Here is a 26,981-nt window from a genome sequence, read left to right as displayed (position 1 = left end):
TATGTGGGAGTCTAAACAAATTAAGCTGCAAAATAAGGGACTTGGAGGTACAAAATTAAAGTATTCTACACCCATCTGTATCTTAATCAAGTTTGTTAACGGACTAGAATTGTTACTCTTTTGTGAGTGAATGCAAAACCAGAATGTTTTCCAGCCTGGACATTTCTGATCAGTGAGGAATGAGACATCCCCAGTTCATTTCCCTCCTTACATTTTTTTTTTTGGGGGGGGGGATTATGGGGAAATTTATTGTTACTACTAAAAACATTTCTATCCTGCCTTTCAACCCAATTAGGGCCTCCAAGGCATGAACAGTTTGAAAAATACACTAAAGTCAACTTTAAAAGCAACATGCACACAAATACCATCAACTAAAATATAAACAGGAAGGAAAGTCAAACAAAACAAAAATAGTCTTCACCTACTGGCAGAAGACAGTGACGGGTGGCAGAATTCCCTGAGGAGGAAATTCTAGTTTTGGTATACGGGACTGAGGAGTCATTTCCTGCTTTGCCACCTCAGATGACAGGGGCTCTGAAAGTAACTGCAAAATTGCCAGGTAGGTTCATATGCAAATAGGTGGTCCTTCGCTTATGCTGATCCCAAATCATATATTATAGGGCTTTAAAGCACCCTGAATAGGGTCTGGAACCAACGTGGGAGCCACTACACATGGATCAAGACTAGAGTGATATAGGTCCTAGAACCCACTCCATCAACACTCTGGCCACAGCATTCTGTACCAACGGCAGCTTCTGGACAGTCTTCAAGGGCAGCCCCACTTAGAGCACATTGCAACAATCTAATCTAGATGTTACTAGGGAATGTATCACAGTGGCAACATCTTTTCTGCCCAAGAAAGGCTGGCTCCCCAGCCAAAGCAGATGAATGGCACCACTGGCAACCCCTGCCACCTGTTTATCCAACAGGGAGCCTGCGTACAGGAACACCCCCAAGCTACGCATGTGCTCCTTTAGGGGGAGTGCAACCCCATCCAGAACAAGACATACCTCAATTCCTCACTCAGTTCTTCTGTCCACCAGTAGCACCCCCATCTTGTCAAGATTAAGCTTCAGTTTATTAGCTTTCATCCATACAAAAATGTCAGGCAGGAACTTAACTATGCAACCCCTCTCCAAAATAAACACAGAAACGGTCAGGGGTAAGCTTTGGTGGAAGAACTGGAACCATACTGCCCAGCAATTTCCCCCTGCAAAACACACCCTGTCCCACAACTGTGAAGTATATTTACCAGTATACTTGCATGTTCTGTACACATGTGCACCAAGGACATCTCATGAAGATAGCTGCATTTTTACTACAGTACACATAGAAGTTTGTTGTCTGTCCTCTTTCTTCATATAAACAAAAACATGGAGGCTTACAACACCAATACAAGTATTGAGTAATGGATGGCTTATAACTGGGGCTTCCAACTCTTTGTTGGGAAAGTCCTGGATATTTGGGGATGGAGCCTGGGGAGGGCAAGAAACTCAGCAGGGTATACCACCATAGAGTCCACCCTCCAAAGCAACCATTTTCTCCAGAATTGATCTCTGTAGTGTAGAGATCAGTTGCAACTCCAGGAGGTTTCCAAGAGTGACTTGGAGGTTGGCTGCCCTACTTATAACATCTGTTGTACAATCGCCAGCAATTTTGTAGCCATCAACTTAATCTTTAGGTGACTAACTTGGAAAGGTCCTATAACTCTAATGCAGACCCAAAGTACATATTCTTAAGATGCTGGTCAGCCAGGAGTCAGTACTGTAAAGTGCTTACAGTGTTGGAACAGGACTAGGAAGGCAGACCGGTTCATAGGAATCAAAGACAGGGGAGGGAGAATCCCCACACACACAGAAACAAGTACATTTATGTATGTATGGTTACAGTAATGCACGCCCAAAGATAGAGCCTGTTTTGCAAACTCTGATGTTGGGTGACATAAATATACTCAAAAGTAATTTTACTGGACTATTCGGTTTAAGTGATGGTTTATGCAAGTATGTGGGCTCCTCTTAATATAAACAGAGCTTGTAGTTCATTTTAGTTTCTGCTTTTGTACTATACAGCACTGATTGTCACATATTGCTAGAAAGCAGCCTCACTGTTTAATCTATCCATCCCATCAGAAAACACAGAACCCTTTTCATTAGGGGACAACTTTGAGTGAAAATCTGTTCATGACTTAGAGCTGGGAAGCAAAAAAGACATTGGAGCAGCTGACATTCCAACAGGACAAAGTAATGCTGTGATTTTACAAACATATGCTGTGTGTATTCTTAGGGAGTCTGGCTGGTTATATAGGCTGGGCTTCTGTTATAAGAACAGCAGATGCAACTTGGGTCATCACTTCCTCTTGTGGCAAGACAGCAACTCCACCATGCAACTACTTATTGATTGGTTTTTAGATTTTTTTTTAGACATAGCTCACCCAAAGGGTCTCACAGAGACTTAAAATGTTAAAAACAACAAAAAAATGATAATGAATATATAATACTAACATTAAAACGTTAAAACTATTAAAATATGTGGCTAGCACCATACCACTAACAAAAACAACCCAACTGGATTATACTCCAAAGGCCAATTTAAACAATTCAGCCGTGCATGCCCTGTAGAACAAGTCTGTCAGGGCATGGGTGTCATCCAAGAATGCATTCCACAGGTTAGGGGCCGCAATTGAGAAGGCCTTTTCCCTCATGACAGCTAACCGAGCCATCCTGAGGCGAGGCACCTGCAAGAGGCCCCCAGAGGATGACCAAGGGGGGTGTGAGGGGCAGTAAATGAGAGGCAGTCCTGTAGGTATGAGGGTCCAGACCATTAAGGGTTTAAAGGTTAACACCAACACCTTGAATTGAATCCAGAGACTAATTGGTAGCCGGTGCGGCTGCTGCAGAATTGGAGTAATGATGTTCCAGTCAGCAACAATGATGTTCCAGTCAGCAACCAAAAGCTGCATTCTGGACCACCTGCAGTCTCTAAAGCGTTTTCAAGGGTAGTCCTATGTAGAGCAAATTGCAGTAGTCCAGTCCAACAGAGAGCAATTGTTTTGGAATTCAGGCAGAGTAAGGCAACAGAGTTAGGCCACAGAGCTAGATCACTGTCAAGAGTCCAGTCCAGAGATCAAATACCAGTTTTGCAGCAGTCAAAGTTCATGGGTTGTTCAGGAAAGCAGAGTCAAGGCAGTCTGAGGTCGTTGATCAGCAGGGTTCAGGCAGGTCCAAAAAGCAGAGTCGAGGGCCAGTCCACAGGTGACAGGCAGAGTCCAGAGTTGTGGTTGTGAACAGTTGCTTCCACAATCTGCAGTTCTCCAGGTCTGATTTATCTAGGCATTCCTTAACAAGCCTGATTTACAGCCATCTGCTTGGAGGTACTCCTGCACTTTTTCAGAACTGCTATCATTAAGCAGCTGGTGCCAAGCCAAGAGGCAAGGACTCTGTTCGTGTGTCCTTAAGTCTTTTTGGAGCTTTTCCCTTCATTGTTCAGTTAACAAGGGGAGCCTAGTGGGCTACTTTCCTGCAGCTGTGCTCCACCGGTTACTTCAGAGCTGTGGGTGGGTAGGTGGGTCAAGATCAGCTGCCGTCAATGACTCTTGAGGCTCCTGTATCTCTAATTCACTAACTTTAGCTAGTTCAGAGCTGGCTGCATGTAGCTCCAACTCCTGAGGAGTCTTCAGCCACACTGGACTCAGGTTGGGCATGGCCCACGACAGCAATATTAAAACTAAGTTTGGGAAATTACTGAGCAGCACATAAAAGCACACAAGCATTCACAAGACTAGCAACAACCATCACATTAGATTATTCCCAGTGGAAGCTATTTTTCCTTGGGGATTTATTATTGGGGCCAAATTCCACTGGTGGCATTTTGAATCCTTTATGTCATCGGCCAAATTTCAGGATTCTGCCTGTGATTGGAGGAATTTTGAATCCTTTATGTCATCGGGCCAAATTTCAGGATTCTGCCTGTGATTGGAGGAATTTTGGGTTGATGTGTGACTGGAGGAAGGTCAGAATCTTTGCTCCGATGGGGGGGGGGGTCAGAATCTTAGCTATTAAAGGTGACAATAGGAAAAGCAGAAAAATATGGTCAAAGGGAAGGAGAGAGGAATGATAGGTGCCAGGTGGGGCAGTGGGAAGGTGGAATGGATCTGGGCAGAATGATTGGATTACCTGAGTGGCAAACCTGATTAATGTATGTTTACATAGGCCAGGAAATGGCTGATGACTCTGTCTCCTGCTTACAATTAGGTTTCCAGAGAAGCCTGAATTGTAAGGCAGATTCCAGCATGGTCCTAGAAGGCTGATTATTGTCCTGCAAACTTCAATCATTAATTGTTCCCAGGATCTTGATGTCTCCCCAGGAAGACAAATAATACAGCCATTTTCAGGGGGATGTTCAAGCTCCCAGGGGAACCTGGCTACTTTTCTGGGAGTCAGTGTTTTGGTTGCCTGCTTTAATATCAAACATAGAGTCTTTCCTGCAGTCTCAGAAATATGGCCTGAGAAGTAATTGGTGGCAGGGTGTATGTCTCAAAATTCTCCTGACCCACAGCTGCTTTTGGTGTAACAAAGGATCTTTCTGTATTTTGTTGTTTCACTATAGATAGCCATAAGCATGTTATTCACGTGACCTTGGTAAGTGTACAAGCTGCATATAGAATATATTTGGAAGTAATAATAAAATGTGTAGTTCTGTATTACCTTTTTGGCAAGAGCTTCCTCTGCCTCCCACCTTGTAAATCACAGGTAGATTCTCATGCACAGGAATGCTGTGGCTTTTATACTCTACTTTCTTCTTTTTAATTTATTTTTCCCTCTCCAATTTCTCTTTCTTTTGGGTTTACAGGGAGGCATCAACAAAAAGCAGTGCAAGCTGCAGGTTTATAAAACTCACACCAATAGAACCAAAATGCATAGCTATGACTGCCATTAGGGCTTTAGCTTTTAACTAGACAGGCTGAAAGAAAATCTGGAAACAAAGCTTGTTTTCTTCCATCACTGTGCTAATTGTTGTTTTCAGTGGGTCTGCCTGAAGTGCATTCAAAGGTTCACCCCTTTGTGATTTGTGTGATATACTATGTATTAATGTTCCTGGTATCTGTCTTGTTGATATATTGTTCTTAGTCATTAAAAGGTTCATTGTTCCAGTTTTCAGATGTGTTTTTACATTGCTTAGTCATTTTATGTACATATATCATTTCTGTTGTGCTTTAACAAACAAAATATTGTTGTCAGTTACACTCTTGAGTCTGTTTCCTTTCTGATTAAGCATTACCCACCCAGGGATGAGAAAGGAACCAGACTGATAAACTTGAGAGCAAAGGCTGGCTTGAAACTCAACATCAAAAAAATTAAGATCAAGGCATCCGGCCCCATCACTCCTTGGCAAATAGAAGGGGAAATCATGGAAGCAGTGAAAGAATTCACGTTCCTGGGATCCAAGATCACTGCAGATGGTGACTGCAGCCATGAAATTAAAAGACGCCTGCTCCTTGGGAGAAAAACTATGACAAACCTAGTCAGCATAACAAAGAGACATCACCCTGCCAGCAAAAGTCAGTATAGTCAAAGCGATGATATTCCCAGTAGTAATGTGTGGCTGTGAGAGTTGGACCATAAGGAAGGCCGAGCGCCGAAGAATAAATTATGGTGCTGGAGAAGACTCTTAAGAGTCCCGTGGACTGCAAGGAGGTCAAATCAGTCAATCCTAAAGGAAATCAACCCTGACTGTTCCCTGGAAGGCCAGATACTAAAGCTGAAGCTCAATTACTTTGGCCACCAAATGAGAAGGGAGCACTCACTGGAAAAGACCCTGATGCTGGCAATGACTGAAGGTAAAAGAAGAAGGGGACTGCAAAGGATGAGATTGGTTAGACAGTGTTATTGATGCAATGAACATGAAATTGAGCAAACTCCGGAGGACAGGAGGGCCTGGTGTGATGTGGTCCATGGGGTCGCAGAGAGTCGGACTCAACTGTGCAACCTGAACAACAACAACCAAATTATTTACTTAATACATCTGTACCCTTGTTTCCAAGTTTACTCATGGTGTATCAACAAGAGAAGAAAGAAATCCACAGTAGCCAAACAGCAGCTTAAAAAATTAGCCTCCTTATACAGAGATCCCTCTGGCTACCACCCTCTGCTAGCTCCATGCTCAACATATTTATTTATTTATTCATTAGACTTCTATCCCGCCCTTCCACTGTGGGCTCAGGGCGGCTAACAAGAGGCAATGCCATACAAACAGTAAAATCAGTAAAACCATCAAATTTCAAGTTACATACTTTACATACTTTAAAAACGGGGGGAACTTGGAGCAGAGCCCTTGGTGAGGAACTTAACAGTAGAAAGATCCATGTGTTCAGTAGCATTCTCTAAGATATGAGTTCCATGTCATGAAGGGGTTTAAAAGGTAAAGGCCAGCACCTTGAATCACACCAGCTGTCATTGTATATTCTTATGCTTACCTCTTTTTTTGCTGTCCAGTCACAACTGACTTACAGCGACCCCGTAAGGTTTTCAAGGCAAGAGACATTTAGAGTTGGTTTGCCATTCCCTGCCTCTGTATAGGAACCCTAGACTTCCTTGGTGGTCTCCAACCCAAGTACCGAGCAGGACTGATGTTGTTTAGCTTTCAAGGCCTGCAGCACTCTATGTGCATTGCAGGTTTGGAACTGTCTTTAATGCTGGCATCGCACTGCAGTAGTCTATCCTTGATGTTGCAAAACCTCAAATCGCTATTGGGAATGGTGTGCAGCCAGCCATCAAATGTAACTGACAGAAAAGACTCTCAGTTGCTGAAGACAGCTGCTTAATTCAGCAGAAGCAAAAGACTCAGGAGCAAACCCAGATGGCCTATCTAGACACTATGACTACCACACACACACACACACACACACACACACGAGATAACAAGTCAAAGAATCACTGCTGCCTCAAGACATCCTTGAAAGTAGCACAGGCAGAGAACCATTTCTTACAGGGCATCTGCAAAAGCTGACATGTATTTGAGCCTTTTAATTATTTAAACCAGGCAAGACCTTACTGATATGTATCAACAGATATGAAAAATATGAATATCCATACATTCCTATTGATTTGAAAACCAAGATGACTGTACTGTACAACTGGGATTACCAAATACAGTTCGCCCATGTCTGAATGCATGTAGAGATCATTTTTATTTATTTAGATTTTAGGGTTGCCAAGTGCCAGCTTCACCCCCAGTGGGGGACTTTGGGGGGCGTCCCCCCCGCCCGCCTGCTCTTCCAGCGTGCCTTTAACTGCAGGGAGCCAGGGTTTCCGCACGCCCGATCTCTAAGCGGAGATCGGGCGTGTGACCCGCAGCCACCCCTCTCCCTCCTCTCTCTCAAGAGAGAAGGGAGGGGGTGGCGGTGGGTGTTGGGGCTTGGGGGCGGGGCTTCCCCCAGTGGCCAGCTGGCTGGTGGCGGGTAGCAGCCCCCCAAAAGTGGGGGACCCCTGCCAAACCAAGGGGTTTGGCAACCCTATTGGATTTATTTATTTAGATATTTATACTCCACTTATCTCCCTGCTGGGGATCCAAAGCTGTTTGCAATATCATTCTCTTCTCCTCAGTTTCATCCTCACCAACAACCACCCTGTAAGGTAATTTAGGCTGAGAGAGAATACCTGACTCAAGGTCACCCACCCAGTGAGCTTCCATGGCAGAGTGGAGGGCTGAACCTGGGTCTCCCAGATCATAGTTGGGACACTTTAACCATATACATGCTGGCCCTTACACCTTACAGCTAAAGAATGTCTAATATTCAAATAGGCACAGTGGAGCCAGTCACATCTACAATAAAGGGTTCTTCAAACCAGGGGGAAAGCCCAGGCTTACAGAAAAATATTTTCTTAACAAAGACCAAATTGAGGTGCAATCCCCTCCTAAAGGTAATAGGGGCATATGGGCCCACACAAACATTGGAACACATTGGAGTTTGTGCAGCATTTTATGTTGCTATAGCTACCCAAAATGCTGCATAAAAACATGACACTGATGGTCACCTGGTGTGGATGACGACCTGGTGCACTGGTTGACCTTGCCACGGCAGTGCGACTGAAAAGGCAAGTGGGCATATGGGCAGGTATGAATGAACAGAACTGGGTGGGCATGGGGTCGGGTGGGTGGATGATTAGGGAGGCCAGAGCAAGCAGATGGGTAAGGTAAGCTGCAAGCCGCAGTGAGGGGGAGAGAAATGAGATTGTCCTTGTCCCACTATTCCTCAGAAGTCACCAACTGCTCTTTTGAACTGCAGTTTGCATCTTCAGACAGACTTGCATATCAAGATCTGCAGTCACATGGCTATTTTTTTTCTTTTATGTCCCTAACAGATAATTGAACCTTCACTCACTCTGTTTCTCTGCTTCGGTGTTTAACCTCCACATTAACAATGTTATTGTTAAAATCAAGACTTCAAAAGCTGCAAGAGATGCTTTGATAATTTGGGACCTCATATCACTGGAGTTCAGTTAACCTTCCTCCTACAAACAGCACATGTTTACCTAACAGGTTCCTTAGGTCTTTTATTCACCAAGACCAGCCAGACGGCACGGGATCATCTCTGTCTACTGGGAAAAAGACTGAACTTCTGCTGTATAAGAGTGATTTTGATCAGCTGTAGATTCTTTACAGTTACATTTCAGAGCCTTGACCCTTGACACTACCTCTATTGCTAAGGCAGAGTTACTAAAATCCTATTTTGTGTTTCTACTGGTATTCCCAAATGTGTTACATTTCTTAGACTAAATCTTATTTTTCCTTAATGGTTCTTTGTTTTTCTCCATGATGTCCAGAACTCTTGCTAACCCACAAAACCTTGAGGAACAGAGGAGAGAAAAATAGAATAATGGATGTCCGGGTGTGCCGTGGGAATAGCATGCTCTGATTTATTTTCTGAGGGTCATGTGGGGTTTTGTTCGCAACTGCAGAAGCTGAAACAACAGAAGCTTTGCTGTGGGGTAAAAGTTGCAAAGACATTTCAACAACTATATTACCTTGTAAGCTTGATCAGGCCTTCCTCTGTACTCCCAGGACTTCTGTTTGAGGCACCTCATTCTTCATTTATACAGAAGTCTACATGAGTATATGTTACACCAAAATGTTCAGTGTACATCAGTGCAACCATACCTTAAGACTGAGAGCTGGCCACTGTGCCTTTGTTTAGTGCTTTCCTCTGCTCTATAGTTACAGTACCTGCCTCACAAGAACATTGTGGGATTGCTTAATCTCTCTTTTATTCTGATTTCCTGCATCAGATGAAATCCTGCCTTATCTGCCTCATAGATTTGTACTCCATATCTATGGTGCCCTTATAGTGCCACAGTAGTGACTCAAGATCTGTTTTTCCATTGGTTCATTCCACAAGTTCTGCTGTAATATTCAAAGGCCTCACATTACATCTAACTATAATTTTTATCTTGCCTTTCCTCCTTTATGGACACCACGGTGATGCATATATTCATCCTTCTGGAGCATCTTTATGAGGCTGTCCAAGGCTGCTATCCTTGTTTGACAGAGGAGGAACCAAAACCCAGAGTAAGCTCAGTTCCTTGATCACAATGATCACTTCTTCAAGAAAGTGAATTGGGGACAACAGGATGTAAACATAGCTGTTAAGGGCATTCCTCCATCCCCAAAAATATTTACTGCAATAGCTGGAGCAGGCTTATGATTTAGTAAATAAACTTTTTTGAACAATAAAGCAATCACTGGGCTCTGTTCCCTAGCAACACAAATTGCAAAGAGCCTTTGTGGGCTCTGACTGCACAAGCGGACCAATGGCAAATCCTGCCACAGACAACTTCTCTTTCCCAGCCCTTCAGCAGCACAGCGGGCTTTACTAAGAGGGCCTGTCGTGCATTAAGCTGTGGGTAATGCAGCTCAAGAAAATGGCTAAGGAGACTCCTGACCTAACATCCTTCGATGCCTCCTTTCCTAGACTATTTAAATGGTACTTATTAATTCATCAGAAGCAGTACTGCCCACAGTAAGTCACACATGCAGGCGCCTGGCATGGAATGAATGAATGAGCCTTCATTAGCCATGTGTCTCCAGCTGAGGAAATACTCAGCACGGGGGGGGGGGGGGGGGGGGGAAGATGGCATATGAAGGGTGAGGTCAACAATCTCATTTTTGGAACAGAAAAGCAAGTATCTAACTCTGTCTTCACATGAACACATGAATCTGCTTTATACTGAATCAGACCATTGGTCCAGCAAGGTCAGTATTGTCTACTCAGACTGGTAGCAACTCTCTCATGCAGAGGTCTTTTCGCATCACCTGGTCCTTTCCACTGGAGATGCCAGGGGATTCAACCTGGGACCTTCTGCATGGAAAGCAGATGCTCTACCACTGAGCCACAGCCCCGCTCCCTTCTCTTGGTTTTTCAGCTACTAAACTAAAGCTTTCCCTGCCGTCTCAAAACAGCAGTCATCTATGGGAAGGGCAGCCTCAGCAGAATCTGTTCTGCAACAAGTTCTTTTTCCCTTCTATAATTTTTTTTTAAAAAAACGAAGCCTGTTATGCTAGACTTACACATTAAGCAATTAAGTAGAGGGTTGGATTCAGTGACATGTCAGTGGAAGGTACTGACAGCCACAGATCTTTCCCATGTTCCCCTACCCCCCATTGCCCCACTCAAGCACTGGAACAGTGGTAATTGCTCTACAGAGACCCACAGAGACCCACATACAGAATTCCAATCAATCAAAAGAGTCACAAGACTACTGTATGCCCTGGGCATCACCCTAAACACGCACATACAGATGAACATCTGAAACAGGCAATTTAAGTACCTGGCTTTAGGATACCACACCACCTACAAAATTCAGATATGCATTTTATGGAAAGCATTGCAGATACACACTGCTCCTAGTCTTGCAATATGATTCTCACAGTCCTGACAAACACAGCTGTGCTGTGGGCAAGGCCAACAATAGCTTCCTAAAGAGCGAACAGCTATTTCCTGGAGCAGAGGGCAGGATTGTTTCATGGCCCATGACTCAAGAACTGATGAATGGTGCTTCTCATTTTATTTCTGTTCCTTGCAACTGGCCAAACGTAGGCTGAAGCCTCAATTCAAAATGCAAGGAACTTCGGGAGTCAACTGAAGCACAAACTCCCCAGTTCTGCCTCCACAGTCAGGAAAACACAGAAACTGGAAGAGGAAAAATCTTACCCTGCTGGGTCCACAACAGAACAGAAAAGCACTGGCTCTTTTCCCTTTATGCTTCCCCCAAGACAAGAGAAGAGAAGGCCTGAATGCAGGGAAGACTCATCCTGCCAGGCTCCAAGCTGGATGACAATACTATGCAAAGTCCACAGGCAGAAAACCTAAGTGGGGGCTGTGGAGATATAAGCCCATGAGAATCAATTCTAAAAGGATGGTTTTGGAGGGTTCCATAAAGCACCATGTAATATCAGCCCTCACAGGTTCAGACACCCTGGGCCTAGGCCATTTGGGACTTGTAAAGTTTAATAACAGCACATGAATTGGGCACAGAGAATGGAAGCCAGTGTAGCTAGAATAATATTTCCATTTTATGGTCAGTGTTGCACATTTCAGCAGTATTTTGGACTTCTCCATTAAAACTTTATGATGTGTTGAATTAAACGTCACTGAGTGTTTCCTCAGCTCCTAAAACCATGCTGTGTAGCATTATTGAAAATTATCAGCAGTTAAGATCAAAATTAGCCCAGAAACAGCATTCTATACTCCCATCCAACCCCACAAAAACACTTGTATGTATATTGCATCAACTCACCAGGTTTGCAAGGAGGGGGATTTTATTAACTGACACATCAAGGCAGTTCTTTGAAAAGAAAGGAGTATCCCACACACTTCCCCTGAATCAAAGCTTCATCTGTCCCACTGACTTCACAGGGAGACTGTGGGGCTGTTTTTCATCAACACAGCCAGGAAACACAGTGCAGGTTTTGTGGACAGAGAGGACCAAACCTAACCCTTAATGGCATGGAATCTGTTAAAAAAATCACAAGGATTGCTTCAGGCACAGAGCAGCTTTTCCAGGCCTTTTCCCAGCTGCTGTCAAACATGGTCTCCACTCACTAAGACAGAAGGATGCTTTGTCAGGCTGGACTAAGATCAGAGGCTCCCATCAGCAGGTTCAAAACAGTGCTGGGGCAGAGGAGTGAAGGGAGATATAGACTTTTAAGAACCATACAACAATTGCTTGAAAAGGGGAGGGGGGACAGTTTGAATGATGAGGCATGTCAACTGGAACTGTACCATAAAGGGGCTCACAAGGTCACCATTGGGGGCAGTGCTCCTTCTAAGCTTGTGTGTGTGAGCAGCCGCTCACTAACACAGGAAGTCCTGCTCAGCAGCAATCTGGAGCCACACACAGTCTTGCGCTGCCCACTGTCCATTTTAAGATCACAGCAGTTATACTCTGTTCAGGATGTGAATCCCTTTGCTCAGTAGGGGGAAAAATTAGAGGGAATATTGGGTGGGTGGGTGGACATTTTTTCACAGATCTATAGCCCTTAATGGTGAACAAACAAGTATTTGTTAACAGAGAGCCCTCCAAGGCAATGAAAATCTTTCATTTGAAGTGACAGAAGAACAAAAGCATATTTGGGTGCCGCAGGAGCCAAAGCTCCCTCAGCAGATATCAAGAGCTTTGGATCAGAGGCTGCAGTCACAAGATCACATCACTAAATCCAGCTTTTTAAAAAGGTCTGAGTAAATGAAGAGTTCTAAAATGGGTAGGATTTCCCCCCATTTCTTAAAGAGCATTTAGGACAGGAGTGCTTAGCCTGGTGTCCTCCCCCCCCCCCCCGCTTCAGTTCCCTCCCTGTTACTTTGAAAATTGCCTTTGTGGGGGGCGGGGAATATCAAATTAAGTTAAGGAATCCTTTCATTCCAAAAAAGTGTAGGGTGGCATGGGATGCTACTGTGCGCAGTCAGATAACAGTCATCATAGCGACCACATTACAACATCTAGAATAGTTTCTCATTGATATGAATAAAAGATAACATACCAACCCATTATGATTATGGACATCTGTCTTTGTTTACAGCAGGTCACTGAATTTTAAGGTAAAATTTAGTCTTTTCAAATGTTCTTCGTAAGAGGGTTTTCAGCAATGATTCCCATCAAAATGAAAAGTCAAAACCGATTGGATATCAGAGATGACGTGTGTAATGCCATGTCTAAGATCACTCCATAATTTCAACTTTTTATTCAAGCATAACAGCAACCTTCTGAAATATACTGCTGAGCAGAATTAAAAGTTTATTTTTTTTGTTTTATTTGCACAATTTGAATTAATTTCATTTTTGTCCAGGAAGTGGACATTAATTAAAATAAATTGTATGCAAAATTTTGTGTGTATGTGTTTATGTGCACTTTTCTGAGAAGGAGATCCATAGCTTTTATCAGATTTTCTGGGACTCAAAAAAGGTTAAGAACAGCTGATGGGAGATGACTATTCAAACACTTCCGATTATTTAATTCAGAATAAAAAACAGGCATTAAAAGAAAGTTTCTAAAAATAGGCTTTGAAAAAACAGGGTGAAGTAAAGTTTCACAAAATAAGATATACTTTAATGATCTGGCAAGGGGCCAAACATTGGAAATGTTCACTCAGGCTCAGAATAGCTACTCTCCTTCTCTAACAAACAGACAGACACTGTAACTGAAGGCCAGTGATTTATTCCACATCAATACACAGATCTTTATCTTCTTGGTACTGGAAACAAGCTCACATCTGCAGGAAAAGAGCAGCATCTGGGAATGATCCATGCAAAGGAAGCACATGCTATAAACAGGGGCTGGTATGTGAGTTACAAGAAGCATAGAGCAGCCAGCCCTGAAAAGTCTGATCTTTAAAAGTGGCTATTCATATCTCACCATCAGTGACTCTTGCACCTCAGGACAGGCCTAGCCCCACTCAAGCCTCAAACCATCACATGGCTGTAGGACTGGAGCCCAGCTGGCTTTTTCGGCCCACCAAATTTCTCAGTTTCCTGTTTGGGATATTTTCCAGTTCAGCTCAAGTAAATACACACTACAGAAAAGAACGGGGAAGAAGGAGAGGAAATGTGTGTGTGTGTGTGTGTTTTAAAGAGTCCTGACAATAATTATATAGTATTATTAATTCACTATCATTAAGCAAAGCAGCTTCTGGACAGAAGGGACTTGGAGTTGAGAAAATGGCAGGTGGAAGAATACCCAAGACCATTCCCTGAGTGCTACCTCCCTGATCCAATTCAGACCCCACAAGCAATGCTCCCTCTAAGCTGTGGAGTCTTCTGAACAAAAATTCTGCTTTGTGAGCTACTGGCATTAAAAGCTGTGAGCAGGTGATTTGGCTACTGCATAAGTTAGTTTGCTCTGGAGCCAGCCTTCCTGAGCTAAGACAAAAATGTGTGAGCCAAGGGCTAAAAAACTGTGAGCTAGCTGACACTAACTCAGCTTAGAGGGAACACTGCCCACAAGCTATTCCCCTCCCACTGGGTCTTCAAACACATGGATGCCCTCAGAGATACAAACTGGTATCCATACATGGGAGAAAGGAATGAGCTGGTGCAATTTGGAGAGGACAAATGGCAAACAAGGGAAGTGTTTGTGCACATATGCATAGCACCCTTTTCCCACTCCAAATCAACCCAAAGCAGCTTCTCTTAATTAAAAATGGCACAAGAACTCAGTTACTCGTTACATCTGGACCTTCATGTAAGATATAGCAGCCACCCCTTCCTCAAGTGCAAGTTAATATGCAATGCTAAATTTCCATGCAGTTTAGTTAAAAATAATCAATCTCCCTTTCTCTGAGAGTTGGGAAATCTTTCACTGGGATAAGACTAGAGAGGTATTAGCAGTGAGAATTCTCTTTAGAAGGCTGTAGGGTTATGACTGCTCAGCCACTTCAAAGAATTTAAATATGCAGTGCTGGGGGATGGGAGGAAGAAACAATGCCCCTGAATTCACCAGGCCACATCACGCAGACAACATTGCCTGACAGCCTATTGTAGCCTGCCACAGTAAGAACAGCAAGAAGAAGATGCTGCAGTCGCATGAATTAGTGCTTTTAATTGGCAACAGCCCCACAGCCTGCAAGGAAAAGCATTCAGCACATATCTCTCAAGCACCACTGAGTGCCCTTGGGAATGAAGGATAAACATCAGGAATTCCCCAGAGCAGGCAGCTGTGCCATATTCCACAGACAGCTTCCCGACTGGCACAAATCTTTCCAAGAAGTGCCAGGTTTGTAAGAGGCAACAGCAAGCAGTGTGCCCTGTCTGTTCCCTCTTGGATCATTTCCAGCCCTCAGCTCACAGCAGAATTTCACAAGGGGACAGGGAGACCAGGAGAGGGGATCATTTCATCCACTTCCTTCCCCAATTGCCAGCTATATGTATTGAATGGCTGATAAATAGCGGCTCAGTTTCATCCTGGCACGGCGCCCCACAGGGAGCTGCCAACCAAAGACACAACACCATTTCAACTCTCCATAGGAACCACAATCTGCATTCAAGGAGGAGGAACAAAGCCTTGTGGCCTTGCTAAAGGTAAGCCTCTTTGACCACTGATGTCCTTGGAGCAGTCACCCAACAGCCCACAAAGACCTAAAGCCACATAAATTTGCTACCTACCCTAATAATGCAAGAAAAAGCCAAGATCCCCTGATTTTCTCCTGAAGTTACTCACCTCCTTCCTGGCTTCATTAGTTTTTTTTACCATTTAAAAGCTCCAAGCTACTGTGGACAGTGATGAAAAATAGAGTATTACTGCTTTTTAAAAAATTAAAAACTACTTTAAAAAACATTTTATTTTCTGTGGCTCTCATCTGACACGAGTGACTATCGAAGGGGAAAGGGGAAGCTATATCTGAACAGCTCTAACACTGAAATCAGACTGTCAATTGGAAAAGAGACAATGGAGCTAGTTGCCTTATGAACACATAAACTTGCAGCATAATGGTAAAGTAGATTAGGGGCACCAAAAACTACAAACGGGGTCTGTGCCCCAAGTTCACAAGGTCAACAGAACTGTGTACTTGGAACAAAATGAATGAATTAGGAAGGCAGCCAAATATGCATTGTTTTGAAATGTAATGTTTGTCATATATTAAGCATTTGAATGCTGAATTTCCCAGAATTTAAGTAAAGGTAAAGGTTTCCCTTGCTCGAAAGCCAGTAGAATCTGACTCTAGGATGCGGTGCTCATCTCAGTTTCCAAGCCAATGAGCCAGTGCTGTCCGAAGACTTCTCCGTGGTCATGTGGCTGGCATGACTAAACACTGAGGCGCACAAAATGCTGTTACCTTCCCACCGAAGTGGTACCCATTTATCTACTTGCAATTTCTTGCTTTCGAACCTCTAGGTTGGCAGGAGCTGGGGCCAGAGACGGGAGCTCACTCCATCACGTGGCACACTCGGGTCTCAAACTGTAGAACTACAGACCTTCTGATCTGCAGCTCAAGTGTCTTAACCCCAGAATTTACATGCTGCTTAAAAACTGATATTGATGTCTACAAAGCTTAACATTTTTTCTATTCCTACTTATAGTATGAAGTTTTTCACAGGGCTTGGCATGACCCACAGGAAAAAAATGCTATTGGAGAACTGGAAAGCAACAGACGTTTAAGGATGTGGACTCGGTTATACAGGATGGAAGATGGCAAAACCTGCATGTCCCGTGTCCCCAAGGGCATGGCCCCACACAGTTTCATTTTCTTTAACCTTTCCAAAGCATCTCCACAGCCACAGCATCTGGAAACTTACAATTTGTCAGAGTTTAAATTTTCATCATTCAGACTAAACTACACTTAGTACAAAGTGTGTGCCATGATTCTGGTAAATTTCAAGTCATGACAGATAATGATCCTAATCTTGTGTTAGGATTCACTTGGAGTGGTGTGACACCATACCTCTGCACAAGTGTCCAGGTCTTGTACTCAATGATCAGAAGCTTTCCTTCCTGCAGCTAAACAGAGATGTCAAACAGGAAGCACAATACAACCCTAGATTGTACAAGTGCTTCCGTCCTTTCAATGCGGTTATAACATTGCCCCCCCCCCCCCGCCCCAGATCTCATCAGCAGCTATGTTTCTGCTACAGAGTCTAACAACAACCTACAAAAATAAGACTGTCTATTGCAGGCTCACACACTGACCTTCTGTTAATAGAAAATCTGTCCCGTCTAAAACTACTGATGGCAAAGACTCTAAGCTATTTTCAGGTGATAACTGAAAAATGCAGGCATTTCAGAACCAGGGGATTGATACAATTTTCATTTAATTACAATGCAGCTGACTTCATGCGATGTGGTGGTTGGTGCTAGAAAACTCTAAAGCCTGCCATCAGAAGCATTTTTAAGAAGCTGGCATCAGTGAATTATTAAAGCATCCTTCAGCCATGTGGCTGCATCTGGGTTTCCAAGCATCTCAATTCATAAACTGCATGCTCTAGCAAACACTAAGGACAGGGCCACAGAAAGTGAGTATGGTGTAGTGGCTTGAGAGCCAGAGCACACCAAAGGAGACCTGGGTTCGAATTCACACTCTTCCATGAAGTTGCCTGAGTGATTTGGACCAGTCATTTCCTCTCAGCCTAGCCTACCTCTTAGGGTTCTTATGAGAATAGAATGGTGTGGGATGGGAAACTAGGTGTGCCATCCTGAGCTTCTTGGAGGAAGGGTGGGATAAAAATTTACAATAAATGAAACAGAACTCCTATCTGGCCACCTTAGAAAACTGCCAATGTATTTAAAAATGTATCTGCTTTCAACAGGTAAAATGAAACAGAGTTCACATCCCAATGACAACACATGAAAAGGGATATGAAAAATCTCATGCAAGTGTTGGGTGACTATGAAGACAAATTGATCTGCAAACACACATGGGTTTTTTGGATAAAAGGTAAATTAAAAACCAGCTCCTCCTTCACTTCACTACAACCGTACTGTGTACAGGAGCCAAGGGAAAGAAGTAGTATTGTCGGGTTAAGTGGGTAAGCACTGCTACATTTGCAAAGTCTTTGTGCCTTGATTGCCAGGCATTTCAGTACATCTGCTGCACTGGAGTGCAACAGAAGCCAAGTTTTAATTTGGCAGACCTTCATTATTTGCTCTGGGAAAGGCCTTCACGCAGGCTTCTTTTATTTATGTTTTGGTTTCTCAGATCAAATATTGCTACCACGCACAGAAAGAGTGGGAGAAAGAGAGAGGGAGAGAGAGGCAGATCCAGATATTGATACAAGGCAGGATACTACTTGGACTACCTTGCATTCCTCTGAATTCAAGAAACAGCTTAAAGTGTGTTTGTACATGCACACAAATATAGATTAAGGATAACTTTTTAAAACAAGAAAAACACCAGCCCTTCCATCTGCAAACAGAGCTGTAGGAGTGAATGGCAGTCTTCCCACAAAGGCATCATGAAAACAGCTCAGTGGAGACATTAGGATTGGCACTTTCAGCTTGCCAATACCTTAAGCAGCCATTAGAAGCAGCATTGAATACACAAAGGGTATCTTATAAATGGCTTCTCGGGAGGCAAATCAGTCGTACAGCCTCATACAAATTTCAGCCCACACAGACACAAGTCATCCTGTAAGAAGCAGTCATTTACAGTGGGATGCAACATGGTATCACCCTTTCACAGCATTTACATGGGGTTCTCCCAAATCCAGCACATGGAGGTTTATACTTTTCCTCTCCCAGTCATCGTATCATTTGACCTCAGGCACTACGAGATCTGAGTAGCCTGGCCCTTAATGCAAATGACTGGCTCTTACTACCTGGAAGTCATACTCTACGACTGAGAAGAGCTGAAACAGGAAATTTCCTCTAAAGAACTGATGAGGGCACCTCAATTTCTTTAACCACACAGCAAACTTCAAAGTAAATTTATAGCAAAATTAAGGAATAATTTATTGAGACTGACACAAGTGGGGTAAGTGGAGGAAAAGAGTAAAGAGACTAAGAAACCCAGGGACAAGGAACACAAGCTCAGCCGCAGGAAAGGTGCGATACTGAGAAACAAGCCAACATAGACCCCTTCCTCCTAAAAATCCCTTCTCCCCTTGGCCCCTCTCTCTCCATGACAAAGCATGTGTGCAGCATATTGGAGACATGACCAATTGGGTTAAGTGGTAGAGAGAAGGAGAGAGTTTTCCAGGGGTAAGGGGCTCTCTGCCCCTGCCTGTGTGACCTCAACTCACCATCCTGCTATTCTTCTCAGCATACCTGCAAAGAAGAAGTAGGCATGGTGCCCTTGTTCTCTTGAAGGCATGCTAAAACAAGGCTAGATGAAACTCAGGCTCCAGGGTGCCTAGAAATTTCATTGCAGTGTCTAGGATAGGGATGGGCACGAACCTGCTCACAAACTAAAGTTTGTGATGAATTTTGGCCGGTTTGTGGTTTGTGAAGTTTGTAGTAGCTCTGCCACCATGAATTTTCATGAACTTTTAGTGCTGTTTGTAGCGGTTTGTGTACAGATACATTTTCCAGAAAGACTGGTGCCACTTAAACTGTTTCCAAAACTCCAAGGCAACAAGGAATTCTACAGCCCTGGAAACACCAACAGACACATTGCTGCCACAATACAGAGAAGCCTGAAGGAGTAGGTCGGCAGCAGCAACATTGTCTGTGGCTACATGGTCACGGATGCCAGCACCAACATGCTGGCAGCGGTGAAGGCTGAGCACCTCAAGGTGCCATCATCTGCCTGGTGCACACGCTTCACCTGGTGGTGAAGGATGCTCTGGGGCTGGGGATGCTGCCACTCTCGAAATGCAGCCCTTGCTTGGGACCTGTCGGCACCTGATTGCCCACTTCTCATGCAGCATCAAGTCTGCCCATCTGCTATGCGAGAGGCAGCGGAAGGGGAATGACCCTGAACACCAACTTATCCTGAACTTACCTACTTGCTGGAACTCCACCTACACCATGATTGCGCTTTTGGTGGAGCAGAAGAGCACAGTGCAGGATATCATCTCTTCCATTACCATCCTCCTGCATGGGAAAGAGGAGATCAGCATCAGCTCCAATGACTGGCTGACCCTCTCCCAAATGATGTGCATCCTGAAGCCCTTCCAGGACACCACCAACCTGCTCTGCACCCACACGGCCAGCCTGGGGCAAGTCAACCTTCTGAGTAGAGGGCTGGACTGGGTGCTGGCCTCCACAGTACGGCTGGGCCCTGAGGGGATGGCTGTACTCCCACAGGTCCAGGCCTTGGCAGAGAGACTGCAGGTGGGCATTGCTCCCAGGTTGCATCCTCTCTGAAATTAATGGGAGTACAAGCTGCCCTGTATCTGCAACCCACGGATTAAAGGCAGCATTGTCCACCAGTATGCAGATCTCATGGAGTGGAAGCATGAGCTCTGCAAAGAAGCACAGAGATTTCAGGCCAGCAGACATGGCCAGAGGGAAGAGCAGGGGGAAGAAGCTGGGGAGGAGGAGGAGGAGGAGGAGCTACAGACCAGCACCTTTGCCTCAAAGAGCCCAATCAAGCAGAAGCCCCACTACTGGTTGTCAGCAGTAAAGTGGGAGTTCAGCAGCAGTGGCAGGGAGGCCAGGCATGCCATGGCGGAGGATTCGGCAGAGGTAATGGTGAGGGAGTACCTCGCCAAGTCCCCTGAGCTTGCCAACACTGATCCCCCTCGAATAATGGTCATGCAAGGCCATCGTTTGGGTTGATTTCTCTTGTGTGGCCGTGAATCTCCTCTCCTGCCTTCACACCAGCATCCAGAGCAAGTGGGTGTTCTCTCATGCCTAGGAGACATTCTCAGCCCCCACCGCTTCTGCCTGGACCTGGCCAGGGTGGGTGAGTTGGTCTTCCTGAAGGTCAACCTCCCCTTGCCCACCCATGTTCCCCCATTCCTCCTCTTCTCGGGGAGATCTGGCATGCAGGTTGTGCCCTTGGCGCTTGGGTGGGAGGATGGTCACCTGTACCAGGTGGAGGTGGGCTGGCCCCACACCCAACCCAAACAACATCTACCTCATAACAAAACACCTATCTCATGAACCAACATCTACCTCTTAACAAAACACCAACCTCATGAGCCAACATCTCATGGAACATCTACCTCAACAGACCAAGCAAGCCCCTGTATGCTACCCCTTTCCGTTGCATTTGTACAATTCACAATCACAATTCACAATAGGTGATCTCTTATCTGCACAATGTGTTCTGCTAATGTTGAAGAACCAGAAATTTCACCAAGGGCTGGGCTTTGACCAGAGGAACTATATGTTTGGGCCTGAGGGGGCCTGTGGGCCTTGTGGGCATGCTTCCCTTCCTTGTGGTGTCCAGCTGGGGTGTCTAACAAGCTGCCGTGGGCTAACTTTGGGGGGGCCCCTTCAAAACCCTCACTGATGGGTGTGCTCTGCAGCACCTGTGTGTTTCAGCCCGGGGGGGGGGAGGGCTGGGAGGACCTGGTACTCCACTGGAAGCCAGTGAGTGTGCTCTGCACCTGTGTGTTTAAGCCTTAGCTGGTGGGTTCCTTGGCTGAGTACCCACATTTATTATACCCTCCCAGCTGCCATGGGGGTATTTTGGGGAGCCCCTATTGAATGTGTGGGGATGTCTGCCTTTCAGTCTGTCTTTCAAATACTAGCTATTTCAGATGGGGGGGGGGCTTTGAGCGTTGTGATACACACTGAGCCAGTCAATGTAGCATGTGTGCACCACTGAACATCTAAGGGCATCACAGACCTGCTATTGCTCAGCTCGGGTGGCTGAACAGCCATGCACACACACCCCACAGAATCGTGAAAGAGCTACCAGTCTGTCAATCCTTTCCATGTCCAGGGCAGGTGAGGTTTCCTGTGGTTGGGTCTCAGGTGGTCTCAGGGCTTCGAGCCACCACATCTATGTTGTCTGTTGTAAGTAGAATAATACACCCCAGGAGATGCACCTGTCTGTTGATAATACACCTCAGGTAGTGAGTGTGCTCTGCACTTGTCTATATGCAGAGTAGAATATTACACCCCAGCCACTGGGTGTGCTGTGCACCCCTGTGTCAATGCAGGGTAGAATAATACACCACGGGTGCTGTGTGTGCTCTGTCTGCACCTGTGTGTTTCAGCCTTGGCAAGGGGCTGTGAGCATTGTGGGCACACTGTGAGTTCTGGGTTTCCGGTGGACTCTGGGCCACCATTTCTAGGCCATTCTCCCAGGGCCGCCAACATGACAGTGCTATCCAAAAGGGCTAATGGGAATTAAACTCCTGAAAACTGAAAAATAAGTCTGGCTCCCAATTCTTTTTGGTGGCTTGTAAAGCCAAATGAAATTTGTTAAGTCCTGTGTGACTAAAAGGGAACCTGCCCTCAGCCCTGAGAGACTAAATAGCTGTTCTCTGGCATGCAAGCCCTTGTTTTCGCCTGCCCACCCTGCCTGGTGGGGCTATTTTCCTTCCTTATTCGCTACCACCACTCACTGTATTCACACCGCCTTCCTAGAGGGACAGTGAGACCCCTCTGGCTGATCCCCCAACCTGGGAAAGTGGGTACCTCGATCTTTGGGTGCCCCCTGGAGAGTTGGCAACCACTCTGATTTGGGCCCGTTTGGGTTACCTGGCCTCCCTTTGCCTCTGGTAACGTGCTAAGCGTGGAGGACTAAGTGGTCAAGGCACTTCCAGGTCTTATAACTCAAAAAGGTTTATTTGAACTCTATACAAGTTAGGCACAAAAATTAACACAACCGGGCACAGAAAATAAACAGGAGTAAACCGCAATTCCTCTGTCCCTACACACACCCTCTCTACCTCTGTAGGTTGCGGCCTCAGGATGGGATTTGCTTTCCCCGTCCTTGTTGTTGTGGAGAGAAACTCCAGCCCTCCTTAGGACTGGTCACCAGTACAGCTACTCTCCTTGGCTCTCCACCACAATTTATAGCGGCCTGGATTACCCACGGAGTGTGGAGTAGCAGGAGTCCCACCTGTATGCTCCCTTGAAGCTGCCGTCCAAGCTGAGCCAAAGGTCAAGACTAAAAAACTCCCCTGAGGGGCCAAAGCCTTTATCTGCCTGGCTCCACCCCTGGGGTGGGTCCATGCTTTCCCACACTTTTTCCCTAAAGCTTCTGGGAAAAGTAGGCAGGGAGGTCCATTGTTCCCTATGGAGCACCTCCCCCCTCCAGAGGACTACCCAACTGGCAGCCATTTCGTTACAGCCTGCATCAGCAGCAGGTCCTTCTGTAAAGCTGGGGGTGGGGGGTGGAAATGGCAGTTGTATAAGGGGCTGTGGCTCAGCATGTGGGGGTCTGTAACTCACACAACCCATATTTATATAAGAGATTTCTATACTGCCTCATCATAGTCCATACTCTAAAGACCACTGCTATAGGAAGTCTAGTTCTTTGTCAGTTCTTAATGCTTTCCCAGAACTGGAATATCTGGACCAAAGATGCCTATGAGAGCAAGCCTAAGCTGGTTTACTCAGAAAGAAGACTCATATTATCCAGTGGGGCTTACTGCCAGAACAGTGCCCTTAGGATTGCTGCCTGTGTGTTATGCCACAAATGATTAACATTACCCCTCAAATGTAATGGCTATCCACATTCCCTGTGGACTGTTTCATGGTCTCCATCTCCCAGGCAGAGTTAATTTTCCACTTTCCTCATTTGATCAGGTTCTCCGACAGAATATGGGCAGACTATGGATGTTTTCTTGTCTTGGCTTCCTTACAACAGTGCTGTTTACAGGAACATCCACGTGACGTTGTCCTGCTTCTTTGTGTTGTCCCCACTCCACCCCCGCTTTGTTGTAATTGTTCCCAAACTTGGTTTGGTCTGGTCTTTTAGGAAAAGATTTCAGTCAAAGAACCATTGAATGGCATGTAGATGACAGGAAAGGTATACATTTTTGCAGGTTCTATCCACATCAGCACAGTTTTCCTTGCCTTAGTCGTCACATCTGCCTCTACACACCCTGCAGGCCTTGCCGGGGGGGGGGGGGGGGGGGGAGTTTTAGCGATGGGATTCTAGTAATCTCTCCTTATATATAATTGAATAGTGGGTGCCAAAGTTCTAATTCTAAAATGCACTCCCTTAGTGTATGGCTGATGGCACTGCTCCTCAGCATATATCGCCACCAATCAGAAGGCAAAGCCCGGGTCTTGCCCACACCACAACTGCTGTGACAACCTGGTCTTTTGAATATGGAAGCTGATTGGACTTCAGTCCATTCCACACCTCAAACTCCCCCCCCCCGCAAGGCAGTTGGAATGTCAGTTGCATATGGAACCTGCTGTATTCTGGTGGTGTGCAGGTCCCAGGTTCATGTTTTAAAAGCAGACTGACACTGTTTGCCCAAAGCCAGAGCACTCTCCCAGAGCCTCTTTCTAGATCCCGTTGTATTTATTTCCACAACGGCCTTATTTCTAGTAATATTATAATGATGTATTGCAATAGTGCACTAAGACCTAGCTTTCATTTTTTAATGGACGGTATGTAATCTCTAGCTGTTTATGTTGCAGAGGTATAAGGGGAAAGATGCAAGCTGCATGTTTCCCTTTATAACTCTGCAACAGGAGAGGCTAGAAACTTTTTAGGAATGAAATCTGGGAGCTAATACATTGTTGCAATATTTTGTTACAATGCTGAACTTGTAGCCATTCCTGATTTTGTTTTAAAATTCTTCCAGTGGAGGGGGAAGAAATGGTTGCTACGGGGGGGACTAATGCAAGGAAAGTGCATGAAAACCTGCTGTGTGGATGCTCCTCTGTAGTTGCAGCATCAGTGAGAGATCGACAGAAAATTATCTCTGTACGGAAGCAGCCTGTGATACCACACAATCTTTCCTGGCAGCTCTTCTTGGATTAAACATCTAGATAAAACCAAAGCTTTTGAAAAAGTTGCACAGGGGTTGTTAAAGGCAACCACAAAAAACTGCCCCAAGTAGGGATATCCAATAAGTCTCACTCGTGCTGGAGGGAAAATTAAATTCCTAGGTGCCCACGTTAAATTCCTAAGAGCACACATGACCAGGAACCCGGTGAAAGTTTAAACCCAGACTGCACCATGTCTGCCTATCTTGAAATATTGAATGTTTAAGTTGACGTTCTCAGATTATAATACTGGAATAGATTTATTCTTCCCACCTACCGTACCACTATACAAGAAAAACAGATTCATAAAAGACTTGCAAGGGTAATAAGGAGGCTGGCTATAATAGCATTCTGAAACAAACTGACTTTTCCTGCTTTAACTCTGCCAGTATCTCACATTTGAATAGTCAATGGGGAGATCATATAAAATACAGAAGGCTCAATTAAAAATCCACAGGAGAAGAGGAAGTGCTTGTTTTGTTGTTCTTCTCCTGACCCACAAACAAAGACCATGTTGGGACTTGCAAGCAGTTTGGCCACAGTGTCTTGCAGTCATATCTTGGAACCAAATTTTAAATTAAGCCACAGCTGGCACTCACCTGTCCCAAGACAAGAGGTTTGCAGTATTCTGCTGAGTTACTTGGAGTATATTTGATTCTATTTCCTTTAAGGCCCAAAGAAGCCAATTTTAGATAGGCAGAACCTGCCACAAAAACCACATCCGTAAATTTTAGTAAGTAGATCACAACTGCCAACTCGTCCCCAGTGCTGGTATATGTTCTGAAGCTGTAGAACCACAGTTGTATCCATCACAGCCTAGCACTCAAGACATCAGGGCTCAGACCCAAGGAGCTTCCGTGTGTGTGTCCGCAAGCAGTGGGGGCAGGTGCCAAGTTCCTTCTTCAGCTGCAGACCCTTTCTCCACATTGAATGCTACCCAGGAGGATTCTAAGCTTCAAATAGGGTTGCCAAATATAAAAAACTTATCGGCAGGGGAGCTTCCAGTTGCTCCGGGAGCCGGCCGGGGATGTGTGTGCGCGCGCGCGCAAAGCGCGTGCACGCTTCCGGAGCGTCACCCGGAAGTGACGTCACACGCTGGGCGGGGCCACACCATTTGAGGGGGAAACTCTTTGTTTTCCCCTCAAATGGCGTCGCCCCGCCCCCAGCGTGCGACGTCACTTCTGGGTGACGCACACACGGGGGTGGGGGTTCCCCCGGGCCCCGATTCCGCAGGAGCGGGAATCGGGGCTCGAAACCGGGGGGAATTCCACCCCCCGGGGGGATTTGGGAACCCTAGCTTCAAAGCAGCTTTTGAAGGATCATGATGATCAGTATACACAACCTCTTCAGATCAATCCAGTTCTGCAGGATAAAAGGATAGCAGGGAACCTGTGTGAAGCTCCTTGCTTTAGACAATTTAGTAGTTCAGCAGCCATCTTTCTATATAATAATGCTGTTTTAAAGTGGCAACATTCCATGCGCTCCCATTGGCTGTAAAATGCTCTCCCTCGGCCATTGGCCCATCAGCCGCCACTCAAGAGTACTCGCATGCCACTGGCCAGGTGTTGGGTCTGCTCCTCTTCCCCGCCCACTCCCCCTTCAGTCACTCTGCCCTGTCAGAATTACTTGCAAACAGCTTTCTGTCTTGACGAAGATGCTTCTCCTGCTTTCCTCCTGTGTGGGAGTAACTTTTCCTTAAGTGGCTGTTGGTAGGTGTAAAAAATGGCAGTTACCTGTATTTGTTTAAAATGTTCTGCCATAAGGTTTAATTTGAGCTGTAGTTCCAGAGAGGGGCCTGTAGGGATATCACTCACTGGGTTGAATGGGGCTTCCTCATCTGCTGGACTACAATTCCCAGCTGCCCAAAGGCCAAAAAGAGTGGGAAAAGAGGGACAGTCCTAAGGGGCAGGGCAGCATCAATAGAGACTGAAGCCCATACAGGGAGGAGACAGTCTTCATCCTACAGGAGTTTAGGAAAGGCTCCTGCAGCCTGTGCTGACCAGGCCACAAGCCACAGACATGGGGGAACCCTGGGAGGCAGCAGAAATTCAGCCACTCCACAATCGGCTGGACTGGGGAATGAATGGAAGTTTCCCTGCTCTCTTGGGCCAGAGATAGAGGCTAGAGCAGAGAGCCAGAGGCCGGTGTGTAGGG

At 45.5% G+C, this 26,981-nt stretch overlaps 1 protein-coding gene and 1 non-coding gene across 2 annotated transcripts in view; both read right to left on the bottom strand.

The window, feature by feature from the left end:
• LOC107116733 (protein tweety homolog 2-like) overlaps positions 1-26,981 on the bottom strand; it is an 89,867-nt gene that overhangs the window by 54,333 nt on the left and 8,553 nt on the right. The gene's annotated exons all lie outside the window — the stretch shown is intronic.
• On the bottom strand, positions 10,323-10,395 carry TRNAG-UCC. The gene has a single exon. It is a non-coding gene; the product is annotated as a tRNA-Gly (tRNA).

Source organism: Gekko japonicus, unplaced genomic scaffold (assembly GCF_001447785.1).
Source record: "Gekko japonicus isolate JY-2015 unplaced genomic scaffold, Gekko_japonicus_V1.1 scaffold704, whole genome shotgun sequence".
NCBI classification, from domain to species: domain Eukaryota; kingdom Metazoa; phylum Chordata; class Lepidosauria; order Squamata; family Gekkonidae; genus Gekko; species Gekko japonicus.
Note: the sequence above shows the minus strand (reverse complement) of the source record. Positions and strands in the feature narration are given on the sequence as shown.